Below are 19,851 nucleotides of genomic sequence, written 5' to 3'. Positions count from 1 at the left end.
CTCCAATATTGATGCCGCGCTTTGAAGCGGGACTGATATTGCAGTGAGCTTAAAATTTTAGCTGCATGCCAACATATTCAAGGGAACTTAGCTTCAGTTTTGATTTGAAGATTTCATTAAAATACCTGCTGAAAAACGCTTATCTTAGACAACACACAGTTGCATTTCGACATATCTTAGATCTTAATGACTTTGAATTTACTGCCGCTGTGGTCTTTTCCCACCGTTTAGTTAAAATGATTTTATTTTTTATTTTTTTTCATTGCACTTGCACATTTCGGTTATTATTATTTTATTTATAACTAATTTTCCCTTGGCCACCGCTGTCGGTTGGCTGATTTTTTCATTTCATGCTGTTTCAAGCCGGTTTTCAGCAGCTTAACAGTTAGTCTAAAAACCCACCGCAGTCAGCTGTTGATTGACGCTACAATTCAGCGGCGAACTGAAGCATAACAATGCAAAGAGTTTTGGTAAGCCACCCAAGTCATAAGTAAAGAATAAAATACAAAATGCGACTGCTTATGGAACGGTGGTGGGCCAATATGCGAACGTGCAGACGAGCGGATTTCCGCAGCACTTATGTTTGTATGTATGTATGTATGTATGTACTATACGCAAGCACCTAAGTTACTCTGCGCTAAGTCGTGCCACCCAATCGAATGCGGCATGGGAGGTGGTACTTGGGTAGTTTTATGGCCCAGCGATTGCACAGGGTCACCAGCTAACCAAAACGGAATACATATGTACATATGTTTACATACATGCATACACTCTACATATATTCACACAAACACAGTTGGCTCTAATGTAGACCAATGCTATAAAATGAATGGAATATTTGGATTAGAATGTCGTGATCTGCAAGTAGCACGTTTTCTGAGCTAAACTTCAATGCGAACAGTCGCAAAAGTATTAAGGAAATATTTTTTTCTAATTGAATTCTAAACAATTAAGTACAAATGCATGCCGATTTGTTGCTAAACTATAAATAAATTTCGAAAAAAAGCCAATCAAATTTGTTGAAAACCATCTGACTAACTAAAGCATCGGCAAAACCCTAATACACTTAGGTACTTTAAGGCTGCCAAAATTTAAAAGACGAAATATTTGATCATATATTTGCAGAAATAGTCGTTATATCGGGTAACTGACATTACTTCCATGGGCCCGTGGAAGTCTCATATAGATCGTCTTGGAGTTCGGAACATTTTGCATTTTTTTTTTTTATCGAAGACGAATACAAATACGAGCACGAAGGCGAATAAGAATACAAATACCATGACGAATACAAATACAAATTAATATTAATATTAAGATTAATACGAATATGAAGAGAAATATGAAAACATATGAATACCAACCGAATAGGAATACGAATACAAGTCCGAATACGAAGATGAACACAAATACGAATAATGGCATGAATAAAGATGAACACGGAGAGTAATACGAATAGCAATACGAAGATTAATAAAAGACCAAGACAAAGTCGAATTTCTAAAATATGAAGCGAACTTGTAATGAATCGAAGAAGATTACACTCTAGTAGTGTGGATCAGGCGCATCTTATCTTACGGTACTCAAATTTTACAGGAGAGCGAAGAAAACGGTTTCTTCTTTGAAGGCATTGCCTTGATAGGCGGTATTTCTTCTCTAGCTATTATTTTACAAATCGATTTTTATATTACAAACGATTTTTATGCATAAATCTCGATGCCTGGAGTTCAGGGTTACCAAATCTCATTTTTGCCACAACGGCGATTTGGTCGATGGGCGGTTTTGCAAAAACATCGACGATATATTTCTTGATTTACATAGTATGTATATATGTTACCGGATAACTTTGGACCACGTAAATCGTTTTCGATAATTCATTCTTCTGTTTATCGGACAGGCGATACGTCAACGGTAGTCCCATATTAATTTGGTTTAGTTCTGATAATTGAAGTATGAAGAAACTAACGGTAATCTTAAATTTTTATGAAAGCATTGAAGTTGGTTGTTTTTTTGCTTAAAAATTACTTGTTGTTTTCTTTAGAGAGTTGTGTTTGCTTAGGGTTTTTGATGTTTCTTCTTCTTTTGCATCTTCTAGAAAAGTTTATAGTTTCAAAGGCAATTACTGTCGAAGTCCACCGGTTTTCTAGAGTTTTTAAATAATTTATTTACATTACAGTTTAACCCTTGTTTTTTTGTAAATTTTTGTACTAATGATAAATGCATTTTAAACTAAGCGTATCAATGTATGTATGTACATATGTACATATATATGTATGTATATATTACATAAGCAAATATGAATAATTAAATATCAATTAGTAACAATTTGCCAATGTTCAAGTTGTTTTTATATTTCTAACAGCTCTTCTAGTAGTATAAGTATGAAAATCACGTAAGCTGCTGCATAATTTAAATTTTCTGCATTAATACATTTATAATTTACTCTGTTATATTTTATTTTATGCTGCATTTGTCAGAGACATCGTCGGTATATTTATTTGTATGTATGTATATTCATTTATCTTGCAACTTGTTTTTGTTTTGCATTGAGCTCATTTTTATCGAGTGTGTATGTAAGTGGATCGGTTCGACTCTTTGGCGCAAGGTGAACCGCAAATTGCGGTGGCGGCGCACAGCCAATTCTCGAACGTTGCCACTTAACGGTTGCAAGTAGCATTATTCTAGAGTTCAATGCTCTAAATCGCATTTTTTTCTTCTATTTATTTGTGCACATGCGTGCTTTTACGAGTGTGCTTGTGTGTGTGTGTGTGCGTTAGACACGCCTGCGGTTACAATGTTAGCTCCAATTGCAGTTGCAGCGGCGCACGCGCATTGTTTGCCACAACGTGACTTCACATGTACATACATACATACATACATACATACATACATATGTAAGTGACTGACGGCCCGCTTGGCGCATTGCACTACACCGTCTCTTTTAATAATATTAAATTCGAGTGACAAATAGCAATGCCAAGTAATGCGATAACAAATGCGAACTGGCGTCAGTCAGTGTTGGCGTTCACACTTTGTTGCCTTAGCTGATGCTCATTCTTGTTTGATTTAGTAGCTACATACAGATGTCCATTAAAGTGGTCCAAAAAAAAATGTTTCCAAGATAGGGTTTGGGGCACCTTCCAAAATGCCGAAAGAGGTGCTAGCACCAAACCTTACGTTTCTAAGGATAAATTTGGAGGATGCTCATGATGCTCATATTTTACTCTAGAAGTATTGTGTACATATATTAATTAAACGATTAGTTAAGTAACCTAAGAACATTTCAAATTTAAATTGTATAAAAGAACATCACAAGCAACAGTTGTCATGGCAACAGTACCTTTTTATAAAAATCACCAATATTTTTGCCAGTTTCGCAGCGATCCAGTAGCGCATTCCAAGGGCATTGAGCACCCTGTATTAGTTGCAGTCGGATATTGAAAGTTGGTATAGATATTACAAATATTAAAAGAAAAAAACTAAGGGGGTGCCCCGTTTTCTAGTAGGAAATTTTTTTCCCCCATACAAAATTGGACCACTTTAACGTAAATATTAATGTATAAATCGGAACACAAAGGTATTAAACGATGGTATACGTAAATGGTCTTCGAGCGCAAATTTGGCTCAATTACAATCCGTATATTGTAGCTGTCTCAACTGCTATCTATCCAGACTCTATCCCAATATACCTAATAAGTGCCCGGCAAGTGGAGATGCCCCCCACGACACCAAGCACCTCTTCAAATACACACTCAACCCGACTGAACTAACAGCCCCCTCCCACTGGTCCGACCGCGACTTAAACCAAGTACATTCCGCGCTCTGTATACTCAAAGTGATCAACTGAAAATTTTAAATTGGGTTAAGTGGAATCGAAGCAACCCTGGCTAGTGGATTTAATAAAAACGTCAACAAATAAAGGCATTTATTTTACCTCTATCTATTTAATGGTTTTAATGTTTTTATAATCGATTTTTTCCCCTTAAACTACGCTACACATTTTTCATACTAAATTCGTACTAAAACCAGATTCCATATCTTTTTAGCACAGCATTTGTACGTTTTAAATTACAAATATTTGTTTTACTTTTATTGCTCTGTTATGCAATTAGGCATTAAGCGCAGATTAGTGCCACTTTACACCAGTTGTATGTACAGTAAGTAATGAGGAAAGAAATATTATACAAAAATGTGAAGAAAAAATGGTATAACAAATAAATTAATTACTTTTTTCAGTTTTACGAGTGAACTGCAATGAGCGAACTGCAAACAGCATTGAAACAAAGCTAGTATGTATTGGTGGGCAGACAGTTGCTAGCAACTAAACATACACACTTGCATATTAAAAGGCCCACCACAAGTGGCGCTAAATGCCACACCACATACAAACATAAATCAAACAACAATCAAAATTTACTTGTTAAATATCTGGCCGCCGTCGTCTGACTTTTGGTCTCTGCGATCGTCTTTCTGCCGTGCTCGCTAGCCACTTAACCGTTTGTGAACTCGGCGTTATAACTGTATGTTCATGCGTCCAAGTGCCTGTAGCTGTCACAGCGGCCGATCGCCAGCCAGTCTTATGCTTGATATACAATAACGGCGAACGGCAAACTTCGCGCAATCTGGCGATGCTGTCGCACCGTTCGCCCACCTATTTCGCCTACTTAAAGAGAATTACAGCGGTAGCGAAAACAACTGATACCATTTGGTCGCCTTTATAATTTGGGTGACCATATTAAGGAAAAAAACTAAACCACATTTAGAAATGAGAAAATGATAACAAATATAAATGTAAAACAAAGAGAAATTATTATAAATTATTTTATTTCAAGCTAGGTTTATCCAATCCACAGCTACATATATTTTTTAAATAACAACGTGTTTATGTTGTTTTCCTTCTAAAGCTTTGAAACCAAAAACGAAACGCCGCCGAGCGAACTTCGCATTTCGCATTGGCTGTGTTCAATTTCATATGCTTGCGCGGGTGTTCTAATTTTGACAGTGCGAATTGCGCTGTGGTGAGTTCGACGTTCGCCGGCATTGTATTTCAGCTATTATTTGACTATGCAGCCATTGGCGAGTAAAAATGCACACACGCTCAGAGGCAAATAAAGTGCATGCATAAATACGCACATGCATGGATCTGAGTACTCTGGAATGTGTCTATCTTCGAGTGCAGGCGGCGGATAGTATCTCGCCGAAGTTTGTCCAGCAAAAAAGCTCGCAACTTTTATTTATTTGCTGCAGCGTTGTCTCGTTGGCTATTTTTCGCTTTCAGTTTTCTTTATTACGTCTATTTTTTTATGACTTTTATCGCAATTACGTACATACGTATGTATGTATGTAACTATGGGCATAGTCATAGTAAGTTTCTATGTGCAATTTATGTGTGTGTTGTAGGTATAAATTGGTCTTATGTACGAGCATTGTAGTATTATTGTCATTATTATTATTATTGTATTATTTGTTAGCTTAACATTTTTTTTTAGCCACGTCTCGGACGATTTGTTTGCTCATGGAATGTGGGTATATGAGTGGGTCTTTATGTATGTTTGTAAATATGTATGCATGTAAGTGTGTGTGAATAGTTAGATGTGTATGTGATATGTTTACAAAACAAACGTGTTTCTTGTGCCATTTAAGTGTTGCATGTGGCACGTACTGTGCAAGTAAACATGATAACTACTGAGAGCGAAAATAAAACAATTATGTAAATAAATACAAACAAATTTTAATGCACATAAATACATACGAACGTACATAAGTAAGATCATGCAACACCCTACCCAAATTGCAAGATATTTAGCGTTGAGTTTGTCGGTGGTTTCAAAAGGAAAATCAGGAAGTTGCACAATTTAGCAGCGCATTAGCGAATGGCGGAACTCCATAGATGATTCCCTTAAAATGGTTAACATCCAGAGCCGAATATGAGCAAGCACGCAGAGAGCAGCAGCCGAGTTATTTACTTATTCCACATTTTCATTCAACATAGTCTAGAAAAAGATATTAAGGTTGGGCAAAGACAGATATGTACATACATCTCTCAGCAGAAAATAAATCAATATCTTCTTTTTAAATATACATACATAAATACATACATGTGTACATATAGATATTCTGCAAGCTCAGATTATGGACAAAATCAAGGATCAAAATTGTGAAGTTTTCACCCTACTAATTGACTTGCCTCCCTCATTCGCTTTAGCCTTAATTATTTATTTACATGTTTCTCTCTTTAGCACACTATCTTTATTTTCCAAAAATTCGTGCCTTTTTTACCCCACTAAACTCCCTCGACTTGCAACCAATTGTTGCGGCGTCTGAAAAAAACGACGCGGTGATGCCTACGCGAAAATTTAAAAGCTGCTGATTGCAGCAATTACTACTTAAGTATGTATGTACTATATACATAAAATAAATACAAAAAATCACAGATTAAAACAATAGCGAAATCTTGAAAAATTGTGCAAAACATATGCAAAATACGTAACTAAGTATGTACGAACATACATACATATATATATGCTTGAAAAATATGCAAAGTAGCGCGAGAGGAAACCAACTGCCGGAGATGCAGGCAATTAAACATCCACGCACACAAACAACAAGAACAACAAGAAGAACAACAAAAAAGCACAAAGTAATCAGCTAGCAAACAATCAGCAGTTAAAATAGTGCATTCGTTGCACTTAATGGGAAAAGTCGCGAAATGCAAAAGCGACAGGCGCATCTTCAACGCCTAACTTATGTACAAGACAAAGCAACTACTTTAACCTTTAATCACACACACACACACAAACTGACAATAGTCACTCGAAACGCATCTAAAAAAAACTGCTTAAATAGTTAAAATAGTGGCGCAGGTCAAGGATGCCACCCCATAAAAATTTTCGATTTGCAACACTGCCACTTGTATGAAGAAAACGCAATTAAATAAATGAGAGTTGAAAATTCGTACCAGCAATTCGTACCGCATGCCAAACATTAGAGCAGTCAACGTGCCAAGGAAAACCAAATGAAAAACGAACACAATTTTTTTTAACATCGTATAATTTTTTTTTTTTTAATTTTCCATCTTATTTCCAGCTTTCAAGAAAAATCTCAAAGAATATTTTTGATTACTTCTGTCGCTTTAACAAATAGCAGACAAGTAAAGAAATACTTTCGAAAAGTGTCGTAAAAAGTTTTCGAAATTGCACAATAAAAACGGCGAAATACATGAAGTTAATTTTGGGTCGTAGATTATGGATCTATATACCGTCTTTTTAGATCAGGTAATTTTCCCAAGATATTTTCAGTTTATGTTTGCATTGTAAATGAAAAAAATTATAATTTTAACAGGGAAAAGCTTGTTCTTTTACCACAAAAAAAAAAGCTACTAACAAAGAAAATCGATTTATAAATAAGTTAGTTGTGAATGATCAAATGAAAATGTACAACAAATCTTCTTTATGAAAATAATGTTCAGAGAAAATAACCTGCAGTAGTATTCTAGAAATCATCACGCTAAATTTTTATCCCTAAAAATTTCTAAATGAATAAATTTGAGTGCCTTCAGGACGACTTTTTTCAAACTGGATTAGGAATTTTTTATTTGATATCCCGTTCTTAAGATATGAATTTAATAAACAAAACATTTTCATGTAAAAAAATAAAATTTTTTCTACGTAGCGCCATAGCTAGTACTTTCCTTAATAAGAAAAACATTTATTTGTAATTTTCAGGTGATGCCAGATTTAGAAATCTTGTACACCGTCTCTAACAAAAAAGAGGGCGGCTAATGGATGACTCATAGCTCCACCATTTTATACTTTTTAACCGACTTCATAAAAGGAGAAGGTTATCAATTTGTCGGATTTTTTTTATGTATGTATGTATGTCAACCGATTTCGATAATTCTTTTTCTATCGGAAAGGTAGTGGGTCTCATGCATAAAAAGTGAGCTTAAGCTCAGACTCAACTTTCGCACTGATGGAGTGAGCTTAAACTCAAGAATTTGTACTGAAAATCGAGTCGGAGCTTAAGCTCACTTTTTATGCATGAGGCTCAGTGTCTCCGAGGTGGTCCCATACTAATTTGGTTTAGATCAAATCTTTGGATCATGAAGAAATTTTAGTTTACAATAGTTTCATATCTGCGTCAGAAAAAAATTTTTTACCCATTTGTCTACCATCGAGGTGGTGAAACCGCTTAAACTATTTACTAGAACAAGTTTTGCAGCTTGTAAATGATGCGTTTACTATGATTTCGCTTTCAAAAACGTTCTGACAAAGTTTATGGCACAAGTCGCGAGCAGCAAATGTCAAAGTGACATTTATTATGACAGTGTAACGGGTAATTTTTACATAACTTTTCTTTGGTTAGCTTTCACACCAAACAAGTTTCAGCATTAAGCAGCAAAAATAATGGAATCATAAGAGTCATAAACTGAATTTTAATCACTTGGCGCCACAGAACACAACAGACATTGTAAAATGGCAAGCAAAAGTAAAGAAAAAATTTTAAGTACAAAAAAACGGATAATTTCGGCAACTTGTAACGCCTATTTTCACTAGAAATATTTTTGCGTAAATAAGTATGGATGAATATTTACCACAAATTCGCGTAAGTATAGAAAAAACATTTCAAAATATGTACATAAGTATGTATGTACATTCGTTTATGCCCATTTAATGGATTGCCAAAACAGAGGTGTGCACCCGAGTTATAATTATAAAATTTCTAGTATACCGCCACCGAACCTCCAGCATGCCGCTTTAGTTAATTATGGTTTAGGTCTCAATTGGAGTGGTAAAGTGCAAAAAAAATGTTCTGGTATTCCTTCACTTTTCCATAATATGTAAATATACATATATCCCATAGGTATTTTTTACTAAACTTTAGATTAACAAAAGATGTCAATGACCCGTTTTCAAAACATACTTATCACATTCTTGGCCGTAAGTTGTAATTTGCTTATGCGGAGTCTTCCCAGAAGCATACACACTTTCTATGTAGATACCCGTATAGAGCGGCGGTTGACGCAAACATTTCTAGGCACAAAGCAGAATATCCAATAAGAAACTTACAAAAAAAAAAGCTATTCCAGCGCGCAAGCAATTAACGATATTTGTAAACAATTTGCTCAAAAGATTAGCGTTCGCTTAATGTTTAAATAAAAACTAATAGACTAACAATAGCGCGGTGCTAAATTGTGAAAGGCGCGCACGCGCAAATACAAACCAATGGCACTTTGGAAAGTAAGCACATTTATATTTAAGTTACCATAATGTGGATATGTATGCATGTGTGTCGATAATATATGTTTGTATGTAAAATATAAAAAGAAATAACAAATGTGAAGAGCTTTGTGTTTTATCTTCTAATCAAAAATAAATTCTGTGGAATTCATACCAGCTGCAGAGGTTCTGGCTTTCTGCTTAGGATCATTGTCAATCCGAAAAAACGCGAGCGCACAGTGGTGTCAAACTGGAATTTGATTATTTTTTAATGAGAGCTAATGAAATTAATTTTTTTTATTCGCTTGCATTAAATTTTTTAGAGAGAGTAGAATTTTTGAAGAAAATCGATTCTCCGGTGGCCTTAAATTAAATTAAATTTTAAATTATAAAACCTAGTTAAAAACAATTATAGGGTTCCCCCAAAACAAAACACAAAAATGGCACAAGTAAAAGTTTAAATGTTATAAAAAATGGTGTGTTTACACCACAAATTCAAATTTTTTATTCAGAATTTTTAGGAAAAAATCTTGATATGCAGTTTTATAGAACACTAATTTTGAGTATAATAAAGTACTACTTTTACGTGGCTAAGAATTCGCGTTGTTTTTTAATAATTTTTTTGAGACGTGGGTAGAAATTTTTCCATGTAAAAAAAAAAACATTTAATGGGCTTAGTTTAAAATTTTGGTGAACATTTTTTTGTGACATTTAGGGCCGTTTTCTCAAGTAGGATTTAAAATTGATCTGCCCTTTAAACACAAATTTTGTTCTGAAACAATTTGATTGAAGGACAGATAAATCAATTTCGTGCAATTTTTTTCATTTTGAGGAAACCTTAAAATCTGTTTTCAACTACTATATTTTTTTACAGCAGTGGGATTTTCTTCAAAATTAAACACAAATTCAAAAAAAAATGGGCTTCTAAATTTTATTGGCTTTTAGCTTATTTTATTTAAAAAATGGAGGCAATTACAGTAAATTCCAGTTTGACACCACTGTGTGGATCATTATTCACTGTTGCCTCTGATGTTGAGATTCCCTTTAGATGAGATATATCAATCCATTCCTATAAATGAATCGACAAAACCCCCAATTTGTCGCTTTAACGACGCACAATTTACTTAAGCTTCACTGTGAATACCCCTTCCAAAACTTTTTAGCAAGTAATGCCTATTTATTACAGCAGTGAGTGCAATTCATTGTAGCTATGAGCAGTAACAATTGTAAATAATTGATTATTCGCGCACTCAAAGAGTTCAAGTAGTTGTTACTTTTCATTACGGTCACACATCCGCACGCATCTACGCACAGTGTAAGTGACACAACGGACGGACAAGTACTATATATATACGTTAATGTAATGTATGTATGTATGTATTTGTGTGTAACCGATGACAGACAAAGACCAAATGAAATGAACTGACAACTCCAGCCTATTGTGTGTCAGTCAATGGAATAAGACTATGTGGGCCTAGCAGTATTTTCGTTTTTTTTTTCTCTGCATATCTCATTGTGGCAGTGACTGTAAATACATATACTATCTTTTTTTTTTTATTTGCTTTGCGCAACCGCTCTACTTTATACAATTTTTGCACATACTCCGCCGCATTGCTAAATTTATATTTATTTGTATTTATAAATTAAGTGGCTACAAAAATATGGTATTTACTGCGCTGTTGCTTGCATGCGATTTTTTATTATGACTGTCTGTTTGTAATCTTTTTACTTTTGATTAAGTTTTCGTTGTAAATATTTTGGCATTCCATTAACACCACTTGAAAGTGTGTCGTAGTGGATTTTTTGCACATACATATGTACATATACAAATAAAAGTATTTACTCAAACACACAAGCGTTTATACATACATATGTATGTATATGCTTATGTGTGGCGTCGAGGTCGCTATCTGTTGTGAATCATCGCGACAAGTTTATTTAATGAGACTCTTTAATATGCCACAACAACAACAAAAGCAACGAATCCATTGGCAAGTGTTGGAAAGTTGGTGTTTTTTTGCATTTACGCTTTACCGTCTTGGCTCAGCGGAACACCGAGCGTGGCAAGCTCGAGACAGCTTTTTTGTTGCCGTCCAATTCTAGTGTGCCCTTAATCGCCAGCGATTAAAGTGGCAAAAGAAAGGAAGAAAGAACGAATGTAAAGCTGAGAAGAAAATGTCAGTAGATAATGAGCGCTGCAATATTACTGGTATGCAACACCCTAAATTGGGGCACACTAATCGATGCTTTTTAGCACGTATGTACATATGTATGTAGCTATGGCTATAAGAATACTGGTATTGCAATGGTCGTGCCACAAAAATGCATTCACTGCCACAGGCATACAGCCCTCGGGCGAGGTAAGCTGGCATAAGGTCAACCATATTTTCCGATTTCGTCTACATAAAAAGTATTGTCAGCTCGCTGGGCCTGTACTGAGTCTACAGTTACCTGTTGCGGCTGCGTAGTAGACTTTTTTCTGATACGTTATACTAAATTGCAATGTATTTTGATTGCTGCCTTGCTGCATTTGTTTTTTTCGTAGGTATAACCGTTTATTAAATTTTCTGTTGTTAAATTTTATTTCGAATTCCACATTTGTTTCCAATGCATTGCAAAAGATTGCAAATCTCTGTGAGTGTTCGACACGATTTCGCGCTACTTTCCTTTGCCTTTCGCATTCCTCTTCGCTCTGTCGTTTATCGGCTTCTGTCTATGTTCCGCCATTCGATCGGTATTTGCTGCAGCAAATCGGGGTCACCGAATGCCAGTGCAGCAAAGCGCGGAAAGCATCAACATCACCAAACATAGCTGCTCAGCATCCACACTGTCGCAGCGTTAGCGCGCTTTCGGGGCATTTCGCCAACGGCTGGGGTCCCGCTTTGATTTCGCTTTAGATGACTACTTGTACATCGTATGCTACTTTTCAATCTCATTGCATTGAATTTCTTTGCGGTTTCATGCTTCATCGCTTCTTTGTTACGCATTTCACTTTTCTTTCAATTTCTCAGCGCGATTTTCACTGCGGTGTGAGAATCAGTGCATCGCACCAGCGCCATCGCCATCGCCAGCGCCATCACCATGGCAATGGCAATTTCTAATTCTGCAAACAACAAAAACAAAGCCGCACTACATGCCGTACTTGGCTATTGGCCTACAAAGAAATCTCAGTCGCATTGCCAAAGTTAAGGTTGCGGCTGCCGCGGCTGGGACGCACCCATAAAGCGTTGGTGCCGCACAGTCACAGTGCGCGGCTCAGGCACGAACGCGAAAAGCGGCCAAAACCACGAAAAAAGAATCGAAAACTACAAAAGTTGTTTATATTCACGAAAAATCAAGCAGCGACAATAGAAACAAAAAACAAAAAAAAACAGCTTGCAAGAACTGCTGGGTAGAAACAAAACAGATAAAGCAAATAACAAAACGAAAAGTTGTTGCGATTGCATCGACGTGATAAGAAAATGTAATGATATTTAATTTCTAACATAACAACGCCAACAACAACTACACAACAAATATGCCGCCGTTCGTGCGACGATAAAATGCCACAAATAAATAATTGATTAACCAGCACAAATTCGGCCATTCGCGCACACTTCGTCCCCCTTCGTCCCGGTTGCCAACCAACGCGTGTTGCAGACAATATTTTACTTGCAAACCAAATTGCTAAGGAATTAACGATAGGGGCGTGTACGCCCATCAATGTCATCTTATCAAAACCATGAATCACTGCTGTGGTGATACTTAACGGTGTTTGCAGTAGCAGCAACACCCACCCGCACCAAATGACGAAGCCATCGACTGCGTATTCCACTGAATTATTTTCGCGAGCTTAATTGGCTGTGCAACAACTTTGTACATACATACATATGACACACATTAGTGAGCAGTTTCTGGGCTTCATTGCGCTCTCGGCAGCATTTTGCTTTCGTCGCGGCGCCATGGCTCACTCACCTTCACCTTCATTGGAAAAACACAGCAGAAATTCCAGACATTACTAACCACAAAGAAATTTTTGAATGAATGAATGAAGTTTGCGTGAGGAAATGATGAAATCACACGAAATTCATAAAAAGAAAAAATAAATCCGTTACACGTGTCTTTTCGAGTAGTTATAAAATCAGTAAATTAGTCATAAGCGGTTGGAAATGATTAAACAGCCCCAGAAGCTCGCAGATCAAAAGGAAGCAGATATCGACAATCTAAAATTTTTATAAACTGTATTTGATTGGAGATGAATGATTAAGATGAGAGAAAGAAGAACACACCATGGCATACGCATGTATTTTTTCCCACTACCATAATTTAATTTGTCTTAGAGGAGCCCCATCTGAGTTGTGAGTCAGTTTAACTGTGTTTTCTAAATGCAAATATGTGTGTGTAACACCAACAAATTCTTGGTTTAGCTCGAAAAAATCAAAATGAATTCGATGTTTGTTACAACTTTCTAAATAAGGTGTAGGTGATAAGGCAGCTGATTGTTAATTTTCATCATAATTTCAAACTCTTTATTCGAAAGTTTTGTAGTCCATTCAATTCATTCGTCATCGACGTTAATTCCCAGTTGTAGTCTGACTTCCTTAGTCCAGGTGGTAAATAATGTGGCTGAGGGTTTTGTAAGGGAGAGGGTTAGGCTCCGTGCAGTGAGGAAGCGAGAAAGCTCGGCGAGATAACCGTTTACTTTCGAGCACAAGTCATCAAGCATAAGAGACAATCGAGACCCTCTGGTGGTTTGAAATGTAAAAGTTAAACAGTTATGGGGAAAGGACACCATCCTGTGGGAAGCCCCTGTTTTATTTTCCTGGGTTTGCTCGACTTGTCTCTAAAAGCTACTGACAAGTGACGACCAGTCAGATAATTCGCCGACCACCGTTTGAATCCCTGTGGGAGAGAGGAGGCCTCTATGCCTTCTGGTAGCGTTGAATGGCGGACAGTGTCGAACGCCTTAGACAGGTCCAGCGCTACTAGAATGTTTCTCTCACAGGGGCGGTTTCGGTTTAGGCCAGGAGTTATATGGGTATTTATGGCGTTAAATGCTGTTGTTGTCCTGTGCCTCGCTGGGGTCAGCTGGTTTGTATAGTGCGGGAGTAGAAGGGCCTCTGGTGTCTTCGCTACGGGGGAAAGGAGAGTTATCGGGCGATAGGACTCTCCTTTGTTGGACGGTTTCTCCGGTTTCACCAATGGGACCACTCTACCCATTTTCCAGGTGTATGGAATGATGAGAGTGGCCATTGACAGGTTGAGGACCTTGGTGAAATAATCCACCCCCGCGGGACCCAAATTTTTCAGCATAAACATGCAAATTCCGTCGGGTCCAATGGCTTTGGAAGCTTTCGCCTTCTCGATGGCTACCCTTACCTCACCGCTGGTGAAAACAAGCTTTATCCGCCGGAGGATGCAGTAAGAACTGCCGGCTAAAATAGCTCGCGCATCGCTCCGGGTCCGACGAAGCGTGGTCTCCAAAGTCTATTTCAACTCTGTCATCACGCTCCGTCGGGTTGGACAATGACCTCATGGTTGACCAAAGCTTACTCAGACCACAGGCAAAGTTGCAAGTCTTCAGATGCTCTTCCCATTTCTTTCGCTTATGTAGATACCTGATACGGGGATTTCTGGGATCGGCCTGACGAAAGTTGTCACGCTCATCAGCTAGGACAGCCGCTTCAGTAGGGAAATTCGGTCGGGGGTCCGAGATACATCCCGCTGGAACAAAGCGGGCTGCAGCAGCAGTGACAACCCTGCGGAATTTACGCTCACCTACGTGAACGTCGGTTGGTGCGGATTATTAAGTAAACATACGCGCTGACTGGACGTTACAAAAAACAGAAGTGAATTTTGATTTCAATTACAAAATTGCAAAACTTTCCGAATTGGGCAAGACTATTTGTATAAAAGCTTTTGTAGTAATAATGGAAATGTTTAAGGTTAATTTTCCAAGTTTTTAAATGTAGAAATATTTTCTGCTTTATGTTTAATCAGCTGAATTATCTGAGGTGACGTTACCTGGCGTTTTGTTACTAAAATTTCCAATTGAAAAAGATTTGTTAATATTGTTATTGAAACAATTTTTAACGGGAAGAAAACATGCATTTTATGTCGAACGTACATAATTTTTATATTGACATCAGCGCCACTAAATGTGAAACAAATCAGATCATAAATACGGTTTTTCAAAATATCTCGACCCCGGCGCTACCTAACGATACCATTTTTGCTTCCATAAACAGCATATATTATAAAAGGCAGCCAAATCGGCGTATAAATAACTTAGATATAGGAATCTTACGCGGAAGATTTTTCGCTGGAATCGCCCACATGTCATAGGGGTTCGCAAATTTTACATGCTTCTTATAGTATTTTCTTTTCTACCGAAAAATGTTTCCTTCTACTCGCAGATGCTAAGGAAAGGGCAATGAAGAAAAGAAAATGCATCCGCGGTCTATAGATTCTGCCTATTGAAGGTATTGTAGTTAGCTAAAAATTGCATCTAACCAATGCAGCTAACAGCAAAGCAAGTGACGCGTATCACCTTTTACACAAGAGTTATTGCCTTCCTCAGTTCTTTGCATTGTGTGTTTTGCGTTTTGTGTGCAATCGGTTAATGGTGGGCAATAACTGTTAATTACCCAATTGACACTTTCGACCGCAGCCCCCATTACACAACTGTGCAGACTGTCTAATAAACGATAAGTGCTATTGCACGCGACTAGAATAAGCTCCTACCCACCTACCCGCATGCTCGCTGGCCGTTGTTGAACAAAGACGCCACTTTTGACACACTTTGTTCGCGCATTTAAACAGCACGAAAAGCGACGCACCGTCGACCAGCCCAAGCAGAAGCCCACATTGACGCGCACTTTTCACTCTGCGCTTTTCGTACGTGTAACAGAAGCTTAATCGCTCGCTGCTGCCATTTACTGTTGTAAGCAGTAATAAATAAATGCGCACGAACAAAGTCGAATGCAAGAAAGACGCTCAAACAAGGCAGCAATGCCTTCATGCCGGGCGCGGCACGACATTATTATGTGAAAAGCCGCCGCATTGTCTCATTGATGAGCTCATCAGCGCCCCCATCCGCTGAGTGATGGCTGACAGGTGCCGCCGCGAATGCTTATGCTGTCTGCCAAGTGAAGCAACCCACAAACAAGGGTGGAGCTTCCTCAGATAAAAGCTTCTTGTATTTAAGTAAGTAGAACGAAAAGCGTGCTTTTGTCTAACAAGCAAAGAATTTCTTGAAGATCCGCACATTATGGCTCGCCAAAAATGGCAGCTCACCGCTCCTTTTCCGCCAGCGTTAATGTATTATGTGAGCATTGCAGTGGGCTGTTGGAGATGTTTGTTCATCATTTAACAAATCACTTAATACGCACCACACATGTATAAATATTTTAGTATAATAATTATTTCATTAATGACGGCTGCGCCAAACGATTCTTTTCTTAGTTAAGTTCTTGTAAAGAATTTTCTTGAGTTGTGGCGTAAATGTAGTGTCAGTTGAGACATCGTTTGAAACGGTTGTGAAATTGTTCGCCAAATACATCGCTAGTTACAAAAACAAAAACATTAAAATTCATGAAATATCTCGTGAGTAAATCTTAAAGTTTTTTCCACATTATAATAATTCCTCAATCTGGCAGCACTAGCTTCTTTCCTGTGACGATTTAGCTATCCAGGTTCACTGTTGTGCAGGTTAGGGCAGTCTGAAGGTCGACTCTAGCTCCGCGCTCCCCAACGATCGCAGTATTGACAAAGCCCTACAAACGCTAACAAAATCTACAAAATAACTTCTGTACAAACAAGCCGCCCGTTGTTAGTTGTTAGTGTTGCCTGCATGGAGCTAGCGTGACACGTTCACGTTCCATTAGCGAGCCAATAGAATGCGATGAGCAAAAAGCATTGAGTGTTGTTGGGGAGCAGGAGGAATCTTGCTGCGCATATCGCACCTGTGTCATTTGATAAGATAATTTTACAGTATTTCGACGTACAAACAGCAAAAACAGTTTCACTGATAAACCAATTAAGCGACAACAAGCATACAGCAACAATTACAAGGCATACAAGCGTGTTTTGATAAAAACAAAAAAACAAAAAAAGGTATCTACGCAGGTATGCTATATATGTACATTTGTACATAAATACGCATGCAAATTGAAAGCGGTCGCTAATCTCACCACTTGTTTACACACATTTGGCCAATCGAAAACAATTTCTAAATAAGTACCGAGCACAAAGGCAAACAAGTGCGAATTGTGGTGGAGCTTGCTTGACAACGGTACTAATATCAAGACGCTCAGTGAAGCTAACGTTGACGCCGCAGTCGGGTAAGAAGTTCTTGTTATCAGGCAATGCTAGGCCTTTGCTGCTCCCACACAGCGCCCACCCGTCTATTCGCCGCCACCCCACCTTCTATAGAACCTCCCAACTAAGTTGTTCGTAAACAGGTGCTTTCAAGTCCGTTGGAGAGCTACTGTTATCGTGTGGGAGACGACGTCAAAGCTAGCGGTGGCGTCAACGTTTGCGTCGACGCTTCACCTCGAGGCCGAAGAAGTTAGCGGCAAATGTTAGTGAAGCGCTATTATCGCTTAGTCAGTCGTTTTCGGAATTCTCAACTGGCTTCAACGTCGTGTTTTTGCCGTCGCTGCCCGTAGTGTTGTTCACATCAAGAAGTTTTCGTAGAGGTTTCTTATTGAAATTTAGAAAAAAAAATAGTTAGTATCAGTAGTACAAAACAAACGGAGCCATTATTAGTGCAATAAATTGCAATTCTTATGTGACAACTAATTTGTGTACTCAACTACACTGAAAAGAGAAAACAAAAGCGAAAAAAACTAAAGTTGGCAAATATTTGTCACATAAAAAAATTAGTTGAAACAGCAGTGTCTGCAGAAAACAAAAACAAAAACAAAAAGAGATTCAGTGGAAGAGGAAGTGAAACACACAAAAACTGAAGGTGAGTGCTAAGAAAGCACAATTGATTGCGAGCGGTGAAAATCAAGAAGAAAAATACAAAATAAGTACACTGCCGGAACAAAGTATTGGCCAATTTTATATAAAAGTATGCCTCATTCTACGACAAAAAACATAAGAATATAATTCCTAAAGTTTGTGCAAAACTCGTGAAAATTCAGCTAATTTTCATGCAAATGTTCAACTCTTTAATCCGATTTTTTTCGGAGTTAGTCAAAAATCGCATTGATTTTTAAGAACTTATTTTTCTGAAGGTGTTTTGCATTTTTTCCATATAAAGTATTTTCAAAAAAAAAAAATTTTTTGGTTGGAAGAGACTGCGTGAAAAATGATTGCCAAAAATCAACGGTAATTCCAAACTACTTAAAACTTGGTACTTTATTATAATAAAATTTATTGGGCTACAAATCTGCATACTCAAAAAAATTCTAAAAAATCTGTTTAAAAAGTTAAAAATTTGCATGAAAATATGCTGAATTTTCGCCAGTTTTGCACAAACTTTAGGAATTATATTTTTATGTTTCTTTTTTTTTGTTGTGGAAAGAACCATATTTTTATATAAAATTGGCGGAAAATATTAGAACAGAAATTTTTGCATATGTATATTGCGAAAAATTTGCTGTGCCAATATTTTGTTCCGGCAGTGTACCTATTTCTATTAAAACGATGGTTTAAGTGTTAAAAAACTTTGCTTTAAAGAACTAAAAAACATATTGCGTATTCATAATCAAAATAGCGTCGACACCAAAGTTGGTTGCATCTTTTGGACATAATTTTCAACGGAATATCTGTGAAAATGCGGCAACTACCTTTCTAATAGACTTTATTTCGACTAGAAATCTGCCACATAAATTTAAATAAACTTCGCTAGTTCCGATAATCGTGTGAAAAATAGTAATAACGACAGATGATGAAGGCTAAGGTCTAATAAAAAAAAAATCGCTGTAGCATCAAAGAGGTTCTCACCGAAGAGATTGAATTGAGCGACTATATAATACATAGATATTGATTACTCTACTAAACCTATAACTCAACACAATCCTTAACGGATTATCTAATAGAAATATAAAGTCTTACTCTCTTTTCAGAGTATCTAAAATATACAGTAGCCAAAACTATTATTCGTACAATCATTTTTTTTTACAATAATCGCAAATATTTTTCATAAAAACTTTTTTCGACCATCTTTCACGTAAATATAGTTCATATTCTAAAAAAAAAACCATATGGCAATAATTTTTTAGCTATTAAAAAAATTTAAAAAAACTCAACAAATTCTCACCAAAATTTTAAAATTTATTATTATGCAGTTTTGTAGCTCATTCAACCTTTTTTTAATCTTTTTAATTTTTTTCTTCCATACAAAAATACATTTTGTTATGCATCTGAATAAGAATTTGATGAAATTTTTATTTTTTATTTTTTTTAAGTTTTGTAAAACGTTTTAAAATTCAATTCAAATGATTTTTGTTAGAATATGAACTATGTTTTCGAGTACTGTAAAAAAAAAATCCCTGGACGAATAATTATTTTGACCACTGTACATATACATATGTATGTATTTAAGTGGGCGATGATGAACGTGTTCAGTAAGGTGTGAATAATTATGTATGTTCATTTCAGCGTTTAATGCCTTTCGCTAACCAAACTCCGGGACGCACCGCATAAG

At 36.9% G+C, this 19,851-nt stretch overlaps 1 protein-coding gene across 1 annotated transcript in view; it reads left to right on the top strand.

Annotated features, from left to right (window-relative positions):
• LOC118748418 (flocculation protein FLO11) overlaps positions 1-19,851 on the top strand; it is a 70,182-nt gene that overhangs the window by 36,135 nt on the left and 14,196 nt on the right. The gene's annotated exons all lie outside the window — the stretch shown is intronic.

The sequence above is a fragment of the Rhagoletis pomonella genome, unplaced genomic scaffold (assembly GCF_013731165.1).
Source record: "Rhagoletis pomonella isolate Grant_MI unplaced genomic scaffold, Rhpom_1.0 Rhpom_scaffold_00013, whole genome shotgun sequence".
NCBI lineage: Eukaryota > Metazoa > Arthropoda > Insecta > Diptera > Tephritidae > Rhagoletis > Rhagoletis pomonella.
The sequence above is the reverse complement of the archived record's forward strand: the minus strand, read 5'-3'. Positions and strand labels throughout refer to the sequence as shown.